The 12,287-nt window shown below is 42.5% G+C and overlaps 1 non-coding gene across 1 annotated transcript; it reads left to right on the top strand.

Annotated features, from left to right (window-relative positions):
• Nucleotides 1-11,688: 11,688 nt before the first annotated feature.
• Trnat-ugu (transfer RNA threonine (anticodon UGU)) lies at nucleotides 11,689-11,763 on the top strand. Its single transcript has one exon. It is a non-coding gene; the product is annotated as a tRNA-Thr (tRNA).
• The last annotated feature ends 524 nt before the right edge of the window (nucleotides 11,764-12,287 follow it).

Here is a 12,287-nt window from a genome sequence, read left to right as displayed (position 1 = left end):
CTTCTTACTGGCTATTACATCAACTTAGAAGCTTCTTCTGTGGTCTACTATGGTGCTTTTAGTGTCTCCGCATATCGCAGCACACGACATAGCTTTGCCCACGATAAATGTAACCGTTTCAGAGAGAAGAGCGGCCATTGTGGCGATCTGGTATTTCGTCGATTCGATAGTAGATGCCGAAAACGGGAGGATTTCTTAAGTTTTTACTACATATGATCAGTTTTCACACATTCTCGTGTAACGTGGCTCCCAGACCTCGTTTCATGCAAAATCGTAACGTCGTCAGTCATATCCCTGGCGCCATAGGCGGCTAATAAGTCAATAATCGATAGCTAAAACTTGAATTATACTGCTTCTTACTGGCCGATTACATCAACTTAGAGCCGGCCACGGTGGTCAAGAAGTTCAGGCGCTCAGTCCGGAACCGCGGGACTGCTACGCTCGGAGGTTCGAATCCTGCTCGGGCATGGATGTGTTTAATGTCCTTAGGTTAGTTAGGTTTAAGGAGTTCTACGCTCTAGGGGACTGATGAAAACAGATGTTAAGTCCCATAGTGCTCAGAGCCATTTGAACCAATAACTTAGAAGCTTCTTCTGTGTTCTATGGAGTTGCTATTAGTGCCTCCGCATGCCGCAGCCAGGGACATAAGTTTCCAGACGATAAATGTAACTGTTTTATAGAGAAAAGCATCCAATGTGACCATATGTCATTACGTCGATTCGACGGCAATTGACGAAAACGGGACGATTTCTTAGGTTTTTACAACACATGAACACTTTTCCAATTCTATCGTGTAACGTGTCTTCCAGACTTCGTTTCATGCCAAATCTTAAGGTCGTCGGACATGTCTGAGGCACCAAAGCCGGATAATAAGTCAATAATCGATTACTAAAACTTGAATTTTACTGCTTCTTACTGGCTGATTACATCAACTTATAAGTTTCTTCTGTGTTTTACTGTGTTGCTATTAGTGCCTCCCCATACCGCAGCACACAAAGTAAGTTTGAAGACGATGAAGGTAACCGCTTCACAGAGAAATTTCAAATTCTGTGTCTGTGTCTATTGCCTGCTCATATTGTTTAAAGCAGGTTGCTCTAAATGCCCAGTGGATCTGATTCCATTGATACCTATTCTAAACAATCTCGGATTGGTAAAGACCAAGCTCTGCTTATACTTATAGTCTGGGAAGTTGACATATCTTAGACAGTAAAATATGATGGTTAAAGATGTCCACTGAGTATTCCCATATACACTGAAGTTAGCTTTGAACAACAAATTATTAATTGGCCACCTACTCTTGACTCAATAGCTACTAAGATCTTTCACTAGTGAAGGAGGTGACGACGTTGTTATGTCCACTAGAGGCTTCTGTAGTTTGCTGAAAATGATGTGATATAATTGTGCCTTGTGATTTTCTGTGGAGTTCCAGAGTAAGTTCTATACTGGTGCAGGACATTCATTCGTGCTGTTCTCATTCGAGGCAATCCTGGATTCTGAATCTCAAGCACCAGAGGATTATAAACAGCAATGCAACCTCTGTCTTCCTGGCTGTGCACTATTTCAAAGTGCTCTGGTTGACAGTCTCTTCTCATTGTGCAGTGCTTGTAGATTATTGTAAATGGATTATCTGCATTATTTAGAACATCTCATTCTAAACTTTCTAAAGAACAAGACTTTTCTGTCATGACCACTTTTTGTGTGAGGTGATAAATACCAGGAATTTGATTGCATTTTGAGAACCTAATGGTAACTAACATTATTGTCTATGTAAATTAATGGAACTGGATTTTTCCTGAGGTCAGCAGTTTTCCGAAGGTCGTCGTTTTTCCCGAGGTCGTCGTTTTTCCCAAGGTCGGCGTTTTTCCCCGAGGTCGGCGTTTTTCCCCGAGGTGGGCGTTTTTCCCCGAGGTCGGCGTTTTTTCCCAACAGCGGCGTTTTTCCCCGATGTCGGCGTTTTTCCACGATGTCGTCGTTTTTCCCCAAGGTCGGCGTTTTTCCACGATGTCGTCGTTTTTCCCAAGGTCGGCGTTTTTCCCCGAGGTCGGCGTTTTCCCCCGAGGTCGGCGTTTTTCCCCGAGGTCGGCGTTTTTGCCCCGAGGGCGGCGTTTTTCCCCGAGGTCGGCGTTTTTGCCCTAAGGTCGGCGTTTTTCCCCGAGGTCGACGTTTTTTCCCGAGGTCTGCGTTTTTGCCCCGAGGTCGGATCAAAGATGTTTTTTTCCCGAGGTCTAGAAATCTATCGATATATTGAAAATCCAAAGTATTTTCATGTATGTAGACTATACTGTTATGTCATGTCATCTTGAAACATTTATCCGACCACTAGATAATGGTATTTATCAAGATAGCGATATATTTCGTTATATCTATTTATTTCGATAATCGTTTTCTTAGGGGTACAGATTTATTTTGAGACATCCATACTTTTCCCATTATCGATTCAATTCGATATATCGACTTACGTAGATGCGCACATTAAATCATGATATCGATTTATTTCGAGATATATATCTATATTGAGGAGACTATTTACTTCGAGATATCGATTGATTTAGAGTATCCGATTATATCGAGATATCGATTTATTTTGATATACCGACACAATTAAGGTTGTCTATATATTTCCAGGTATCGATATATTTCCATGTATTGGTGTACTACAGATATCGATTCTTATCGAGATATCGATATAATTCAAGGTACCTCCATATCTCTAGTAATCCATAAATTTCTAGATATCGCTATTTTGAGAGATATCTTTATATTACGTGGTACCAATATATTTCGAGATATCGATATATTTCTGTACCTCAATTTATCTCGATATGTCGACTAGCATCGAGATTTCGGTCTATATGGTAAGCCGAAATGCGTCTAGATGTCGATATACTTCGGGATATCGTCTCATTTCGGTGTAGCGGTTGTTTGGAGGTGTCGATTTATTTCGAGGTTTCGATTTATTTCACGGTGTCGATTTATTTCGAGGTTGCGATTTTTCGATGGTTGCGATTTATTTCGAGGTGGCGATTTATTTCGAGGTGGCGATTTATTTCGAGGTGTGGATTTATTTCGAGGTGTCGATGTTTTTCTAGGTGACGATATATTTCGATGTTACTTGTCGACTGCATCAGCTTAGAACCTATTTCGTACAGAGTGGTGCGACTGCATACCTCAGCAGGCGACATTGATATCCAGACGATGAATTTTACCGTTTCCGAGAGAAAAGCGTGCGATGTGATGAATTGGCACTACTTCATTATGAAAACAAATGACGAAAACGTGAGGTTTTCTTCGGTTTCTCTGCCACTGCTGCCAACTTTCAGCCCACCCCCTCCTCCCCTTCCCCAGTCGTGGCGATCAGCTTTTGTGATGGAAATGGACACAGGAAAGTAATAACGTTCCATGAAATCCCATTCTAGGGACGTTCAAGGGTAAATGTTCCAGACGGTTTATTTGCATTAAGACACGCATACTGCGCATCTACAATGTCACATCTGCCAGATCGTTTCTATTGTCAACAGTGGAAAACAAAACAGCGTACTGAAGAAGCCATAGTGAGACGCGGTTTTTGGTAGACGAAATAATAGGAATACTCTAGCCATTGATAATGATGATCTAATGAGAATTCTGTTATTGTTTTGAAAGATGCATTTAAATATGCATTGAACGTAGCTCCAAATTATTTTGAGAATTATAATTGCGGTATTATGAATCTACATTGGAGATTTTGTAATGCAAAACATTTCGATCTGAGAATACTTTACGTGATAGTACGGCATTGACCTTGTGTGTCATTAGGGTAAAGTTAATTTGCCGCCATTCACATAAAATTTATCCGCCATTAACATAAAATCTATTTTTCAGCGTACTGCAATAAGGACTCACTTCAGATGATTGGACAATTAAAGAGAACTCAAACCGTTATTTTAATAGTATTCGTAGGTCCATTGCAGCATTTACCGTGGACAGTCCCTGAGCCTAGACTGTCAGTTTTATGTAGGGAGTACTACTTTAAAAAAGCACTCCGTGTTCAGGTCACAAGTGGCCAATCAGGACCATCCGACCGCCACGTCATTCTCACTGAGGGTGGAGGAGGAGCTGGCTCTCCCACTCGTTGTGGTAGTTTCCTTTGACTGGAGCCGCTACTATTCGGACGAGTAGTTCCTCAATTGGCATCGGAAGGCTGAGTGCAACCCGAAAAATGCCAACAGCGCATAGCGGCCCATATGGTCACCCATCCAAGTGCCGACCACGCCCGAAACTGCTAAACTTCAGTTATCTGACGGGAACCGGTGTATCCACTGCGGCAAGGCCATTGCCCCTACCACTTTTTATGATATTTTTGATCGTAGTTCAATTCTGATGGCTGGGAAGAATGGACGTTTACCATGTTATGCACATTTATATTTTCACTACGTCGACACAGCTGGTCCAATTACGACCACAGGTGATGGTAGCCATAATGATCGTGCCAAGCATCCCGTGTACATTAGTTACACCCAAGTGTGTGGGCATCACAGCATTCGTGACATTTAAATTTGTTACTTCTTTGCTACTATATTCGCAATAAATTTTGCAGACAGTATCCGCATATGACGCTGAATGTACCTACAAAATTATATCATTGTACGACACATGTTTCGGGAGATACGTCATAAAAACTCAGGACAAGGCCAGACGCTGCATAGTACGGACGTGGACGCACAGCTCTAAATAAATGCCTGGTCAACACCAAGCTTTTCCGCTAGTCATCTATAAAGATAAAAAATCCCCAATATTGTCTACCAGCGTATTTTTGAAAAACCTTTATTTTGTCATCCATTTTTTTCCTGTAAAAATCGTAAAAGCCGTGCATCATTGTGTTTTTAAAAAGCGTTTCTTATTGTCATCTCTTTTTATGTATTTTAAACCATCTATCGCTTGTGTAACCTGTGGCTACAAGTCCATTCCCTTTATGGTGTAATCGAAATAATAAACAACGCAAAAAAGTGTGGGTCAATTTCTTCCTCATTTTTCGGAACTTCTGATAATAGTAAATCGATGGCTCTTTGAGGGCGTGGTAGGTACATACAAGAGATTAGTGTAAGACTAGAATTTGGGTTAGATGCAGTGCCATGAGGTTCTGTTTCTATCTGGCTAGCTTCAGAGTACTTCACCATCTACTAAGTGATGCGTTTCATTGTGAATGGTGTGTTCTGTGCTAGGTCTACCCTTTTACTGCACAATGCTGTTCCTTCGATGCTATTAAAACCAGGATGTTATCAAAATATATGCACAGTGGCAGACTGGAGTCTGCAGAAATATTTCCAGTGGTGGGGAGGGGGGAAGGCGCGTCGGGGCTGGAGTGCATGATTCTGAAACTGGCACTCTGTGTACAAATCAGCTGGTCAGTTACGAGGTGCATCAAGCTACAAGACCCTAACTCTATAAGCGCTACAACTGGCCAAAGCTAAGGTTTATCAGTATTGTGGAGAATTCTTATCTGGAAGAGTATACTGTAACGAATAAAAACTCTTTACTCCAGATTCCAGGGAGGGTTGGGGGCGATGGGTGAAAGTGCCCTTTTGCCTATCCTCCCCTCCCGACCTCCTCCCCTCCCCCTCCCCTTCACCCTCGCAGACGCCAATGGCTGGCCCATTCATTTTGAGAACATCAGAGCTCCAGTAACCTTTCTGAGAAACTGTTCTTGTTGTCCTTGTGCGTCAATCTTACCACTCAGAACACCAGTGGGAATGTTGGTTATCGCTGAAATAACTGGTTTTCGGCTCTTATCAGTTTCCCAACCCTTCTTTAAGCTAATTGTTAAAGCCCGTCACAATACCAGTTCTTGTAATAACCGATTTTCAATCTTTTATTTACATTATTTTCTCTAGTAAACGTAGAAATCAAACAAAGATTAAACAATTTTTACTTTCTCAGTTTCTTGATAAATGGAATCAAAATGTCAAATTAAATACCCTTATGATGACCTGCAGCCGTTCAGAACGAAATTAGAATTATATTAATACCGTCAGCTGCTCACGTGTGTCGATATATATCAACGGCGACAGGTGACAATGTGTGCACGTCTGGGACTCGAACCCGGGATCTCCTGCTTACATGGCAGGTGCTCTGCCCATCTGAGCCACCGAGGGCACAGACGATAGTGTGACTGCAGGTACTATCTCGCGCACGCCTCCCGCGAGACTCACATTCTCACCTTGCATGTCCACACACTACATTCGTAGTGTCCCACACCGACACACTCATTACTCGTGGAACACATTCTTACCAAGTCCAGTTCGGGGAATACGTGTGCATCTTCACAGAAGAAGGTCATGGCTGGTATTGCCAGAACCATATACTTATATTGATATGGACATGTCTTCCACGAGGAATGAGTGTGTTGGAGTGGGACTCTACGACTGTAGTGTATGGACATTCAAGGTGAGAATGTGAGTCTCGCAGGAGGCGTGCGCGAGATAGTCCCTGCAGTCGAACCATACACTGTGTCCTCTGTGCCTCAGATGGATAGAGCGTCTGTCATTTTAGCAAGAGATCCCGGGTTCGAGTCCCGGTCGCGGCACACATTTTCACTTGTCCACGTTGACATTTATCAACGCCCGCGAGCAACTGACGGTATTAATATAATTCTAATTTCTTTAAATTAAATAGTCAAATAAAACTTTGTCCGATCTTCGCTGCTGGCAAGTGCTTCTATACTACAGAAAACTGGCAATATTATCCTACTGATTATAGTTTTTAGAAGCTCTGCTCAAAAATTATATTGTAATCGGTTATCACAGCACTATGCAGGCATTACGTATAGTCCAGCGATAAAGAGTGAAAACTGCGGCAGGAGAACTCTCTTTTTCGTTTTAATTTCTCTGTTTTTAAGGGCTAAAAGCAGATAACGGCATACTACGTAGACACAGCAGCAGATCAGGCACTTTCTACTTTTATCCAGAACTATGAATGATTTGTTAAATTTTAACTTTTTTCCTTGTATGATGTCGCAAGTCGACCAAATCTAACTTTGTTCTTCACTCGTACCGGATATCGTAAAATACTTCCAGACTTCCAGATGGTGCCATTCTATGTTACAACTGACGTTCGACAACAGCGAGAAACTGTGTCCAGTCTCGCGCTCTGCTTGTATAACAGGCACAGTATTGTCTGGGCAATGTTGGACCAATCCATTTGTTGCTCGTTTCTATCAGCAGTGTTATTAAAGTGGCATACATAACTTTTCCCATTTTTTTCTGTAATAACGCCGTATTTCAGTGCTATGGAAATCTTACGAATAAAAATTACTCGTCTTTTTTTAAAAAGGTTTATTTGAAAACTAAAAATTTTACTACGACATCTGTGGCTAATTGATATATCTGTTTTTACGTGGTTATCAGGAAAAAAATGAAAAGATACTTGTTATAACCGAGAGCAAACAAATACTGAAAGACATCGGTTATTCAGAACTAAAATACCCATGTCGTTTTAACTGATCGGTTTTTCTATCTATAAACTGCAGTGTCGCCGTAGAAAAGTGTGTCGCTCCATCAATGTCCATAGCAACTTTGAGATATGTGTTTATGCGCAATATCGGCAAATGGAAACACGAAGAGGTAATAAGCACCTGAGCGATAGAATTTATTTCACAGTCAGAAAAGTCGAGTGACAGGCAAGACTGAATCACTGTAATAGAAATTATATGGAAAGCTGTGTAAAGGAAAATTTCCAGTTCTTTCGTGGATTCCAAAATTGAAGCAAATTCCGGGACACCAAGGTGACATAGTCTTATACGGATAGTATTCCATGACTAACGTAATTGGCCCATATACTGTACTGGTATACGGATAATATTACACGACTAACGTAATTTACCTGAAATAATTTACAAACATGTTACTGTAACATTCGCTACTACTCATTACGCTAATTCACCTTCAGCCATTAAGCGCAAATCTCAGTTATGATACGTGCGCCAAACAAAAATTTATCAACCTAGTAACTCAAGACAACTACAAACGATCATTGTGTGCAAAATAAATAGAACACTTCATAAGAAGATTATGACGGGTTTGAATCATTCCCACCGCAAAGGATGAAAAATTCAGGCTCGCACACAAGACCACTTGATAACTAACCAGAAATTCAGATTAGTTGTAGCTTCGGTGACAATAGCCTTTTTTACATTTTCCCCGTAAACTAGATAATTATGAAACGTAAGCAACTACTGTAAAATATCTGCGGCAACGGCCTTGCCGCGGAGGTTGCATCGGTTCACGTGGGATCACCGAAGTTAAGTGCGTTGTCGGGCGTTGAAGGCACTTGGATGGGTGATCATCCAGGCCGCCATGCGCTCTTGCCATTTCTCGGGGTGCACTCAGCCTCATGATGCCAATCGAGGAGCTACTCGACCCAATAGTAGCGGCTCCGGTCAAAAAATACCAACATAACGACCGGGAGAGCAGTGTGCTGACCCCCGCCCCTCCTGTTCGCATCCTCCACGGATGATGACACGGCGGTCGGATGGTGCTGTCCCAGTAGGTCACTCGTGGCCTGAAGACGGATTGCTTACAAAGCAAACTACTCTCCAGTGGATGGTCGTACTACTGAGACCTTGATGCCTGGCATCAATAACAGATGGCAGCACAAGAGGTTGGCTTACGCCTACTGCCGAATTTTGCGATCTGTCGTAAGCCTGCGTAAGCACGTAGGGCCTTCCGTCTTAAGTGCAAGCATATCCATTGCGTTTTCTGTCAAGCGACTTGAGTGGAATATTTCATTATTTCTGAAATTTTATAGAAATGTTTTTCGTTGTATATCCTCACCATCGGTACTGAATTTACTGTAAAATTACTTGCTCACTTTTCGGAACTTCCGTTCATAGTAAATCGATACTATTTGAAGCCGTGGTAGACACGAGTCTAGTGTGCTTCACCTTCAGCACCTTCTGTGTCAGTCTCGGTTAATATGTCGCTGATTTCACAACGAACAGTTCGTTGTCTACTGAGTATACTGTCTGTTGCACGACACTATCCCTCCCACGCTGCTAAATGTAGGTCGTCGGCAAAATATGACTGCAGTGGAACAAGGGCGTCTGCAGAAATTTCCCCAGGAGGTGGTGGTGGCATTGGTAGTGGTGTGTGTGTGTGTGTGTGTGTGTGTGTGTGTGTGTGGAGGACTATTACTATGAAACTCACACAGTCTAGACCGCCAAGGAAAATAAACCTTGAGATTTGGAAAGAGTGTTGATCTTATACCGCTTATACTGCATATTTCAAAATTCCACCTCTAAGGGGGAGACGCAGGACATGAAAGGATTTCTGAATCATGTAGCTATTAAGGTAATTTTGAAGCTAGGCATACGAACATTTGTATCTGGTTTCTAGGTCAGAAATAAAGAAATATGTGTTCCAGTATCTTTGGGAATTTAACCTCTATGAGGTGAAATAGTGGATGAACATTTTATTTTGAGATAAATAATTATGGAAGAACAATGAAAGTATTTTTAAGGCTACATCTACGAAAATTGGTATTTGACTTCAAGGCTACAAATAAGAAAATACGTGTTTCGGTGTTTTTGGAAGTTCAACCCCTAAGGGGATGAAATAGAGTGAGCTGGTGCGTTTCTGGCGCCAGTTTCCGTCGATCGTTGTTTCGATCTTTGAGTCGCGGTCCAGAGGACACTGCTCCCTAAGCGACTGTAGTAGTTCTCTGTGCAGCCCAACATCGGGCTTACCACGCTTACACTGGACACAGTTGCCAACAAATCGCCTGCCATCGCGATATAGGTTGGGCCAAAACATGTATTCCTGAACTCGGTTCAAGGTCTTGAAGAACCCCAAATGACCCCCGTCCGCCGACTCGTGGAAATATCTGAGTGCCATGCTAACTCGTTCCTGTGGAATACAGACCTTCACTTGGCCACGGTTGGCTCCCCCTCTACACAAGAGGCCCGCACGAAGGCAACAGCTAGTGACGACGTCGCCATCCACAAACTGCTGCATATTCGGTCCCCACCCGGCTTCCTCGGCCTGTTTGCCGGCTAAGTCGAAGAAGAAGCCGGGTGTCTCGGAGAGAAGGAAATTCACCCCCAGATCCGGCTCCACGTTTCTGAAAATGGTTCATTATGAAAGCATTATGAAAGCATATCTGACAATTCGTATTCGGCTAATCTGTTACAATTTTTAAAAACTACGTGTTTCACTGGTTTTTAACTTCGAGCATAAGGGGATGAAAATTTTAATGAAATATTTATTGCGTTATATTAAAATATTTTAAATCTGCATCTACGAAAACCGGTATTTCACTTCTCAATTAGATATAAAGAAATATGCGTTATACAAACAAGAATACAAACGGCTTGATTAACAAAAACCTTGGACCCCAGCTGTCAGCATTGCTTTTTGGTCATTCAGCAAAAGACCATGCTTCAACGGCGTTAAGTTTAGAAAAGTTTAGAAAGTGTTGCAGTTTATAAAAGACATAAAAAAAACGATTAAAGAAAAAATGCTTTGCAGACCATGAACGGTCTAAGTAAGTAAAGAAGCGGATGATAAGCTAGCTCTTTATGCAAATAAGTTGGTCAGTTTAAGTTCCGAGACATGTCATGCAGCAGGAACGGAATCCTATAGTTGCTACGATTGGCTAAAGGAAAAGTTTTGCAGAATCACGCGAAATCACTTCTGCAAGTGGCTGAGAATCTCGTAATGAATAAAAATTCTGTACTGAGAATTCCAAGGTGGGAGAGGCGAGATTCCTCCCCCCCCCCCCCCTTCCCCCTTCTCAGAATCCTATCCTTCTTTACCTACAGCAAAAAATAAATAAATAAATAAAACTAGAGAAATTTCTACTGTGAAACTATTTGCATACAAGAGAACGGCCATTAAAATTTAACTCTTCAAAGTTTTAAGCCCTGCCCCGTTCGAAAATTCAATTTCTTTGTAGTTGCATTTTTTAAAGGTGTACTTGTCTAGACTCTGGAACGGAAAGGTTTTTTTTTTTTTAATCCGTGCTTTACAAAAGTTTCTACAGTCCATTGTTTGAAGCAGTGTCACGGCTGCCATGAGCCGCGCGGGGTACCCGCCATGTGTCCAACGCCTTGTCACGGTTCGCGCGGCTCCCCCCGTTGGAGGTTCGAGTCCTCCCTCGGGCATGGTTGTGTGTGTGTTGTCCTTAGCATAAGTTACTGTAAGTAGTGTGCAAACATACGGACTGATGGTTCAAATGGCTCTGAGCACTTTGGGACTTAACATCTGAGGTCATCAGTTTCCTAGAACTTAGAACGACTTAAACGTAACTAAATTAAGGACATCACACACATCCATGCTCGAGGCAGGATTTGAACCTGCGACCGTAGCGGTCGCGTGGCTCCCGACTGAAGTGCCTACAACCGCTCGGCCACATCGGCCGGTCTATCATGTATTCTAGAAGAGCTGCACGGTCGTCAGTGGCGCCTGTTCTTTCTAGAACAGTTACTATCTTCATATCTATGGTTAAACGTTTCCCAGCCATTGACCTTCGTCTGTGCGAATGCGCACAGGCTACCGGAAATCTTACGGGAATCGTCACCTTAGTGTGAGCCAGTAATGAGTGGATGGACAAATACCTATTAAGTACATTACGTAATCGGATTGTGGGCGGTTCGGGGTGTGAGTCTCACGGGAAGCGTGCGAGGGATAAATTCCTGCAGTCGTGCTGTTCATTTGTGCCCTCGATAGCTCAGATGGATTGAGCGTCTGCCTTGTAAGCAGGAGATCCTGGGTTCGAGTCCCAGTAGCGGCACACTTTTCAGCTGTCCCCATCGAAGTATATCAACAACACCTGTCGGCAGCTGAGGGTTTCAATTAATTATCAGTTGTGTAGGTGATTCGATGAACCCTTTGCCAGGCACTTAAATGTGTTTTGCAGGGTATCCATATAGATGTAGATGATAACTCGTCCCGTGTCGCACGTGCTCAAAAGGATTCATACTGCAGAATGCATGCAAACATACGCACCGAAAATACGGACGAATATCAAGTGCAGGCTGCCGAGTGCTGCATATCCAGCTTAGACAGATCGGCTTTTCCTGCCAAGAAGAACAGGAAGTTGCTGTCTAGGAACAATCAGAGCTAGAGGAAAGGTTGATAAATACTCCTTGAATTGCAGACTAAACGTAAATAACGAAAATACATTTTTGGTAAAAATTGGTCAAAACATAATCGGTTGCCCTCCGTATTGGATTAGCTGTTTTGAATATTGAAAATCTGACTTCAGATTCGTTTTCAGCGACATTAAGAATATATGTGTAACACTCAGTTCATGCA

The sequence above is a fragment of the Schistocerca gregaria genome, unplaced genomic scaffold (genome assembly GCF_023897955.1).
Source record: "Schistocerca gregaria isolate iqSchGreg1 unplaced genomic scaffold, iqSchGreg1.2 ptg000378l, whole genome shotgun sequence".
Lineage (NCBI taxonomy): Eukaryota > Metazoa > Arthropoda > Insecta > Orthoptera > Acrididae > Schistocerca > Schistocerca gregaria.
Note: the sequence above shows the minus strand (reverse complement) of the source record. Positions and strands in the feature narration are given on the sequence as shown.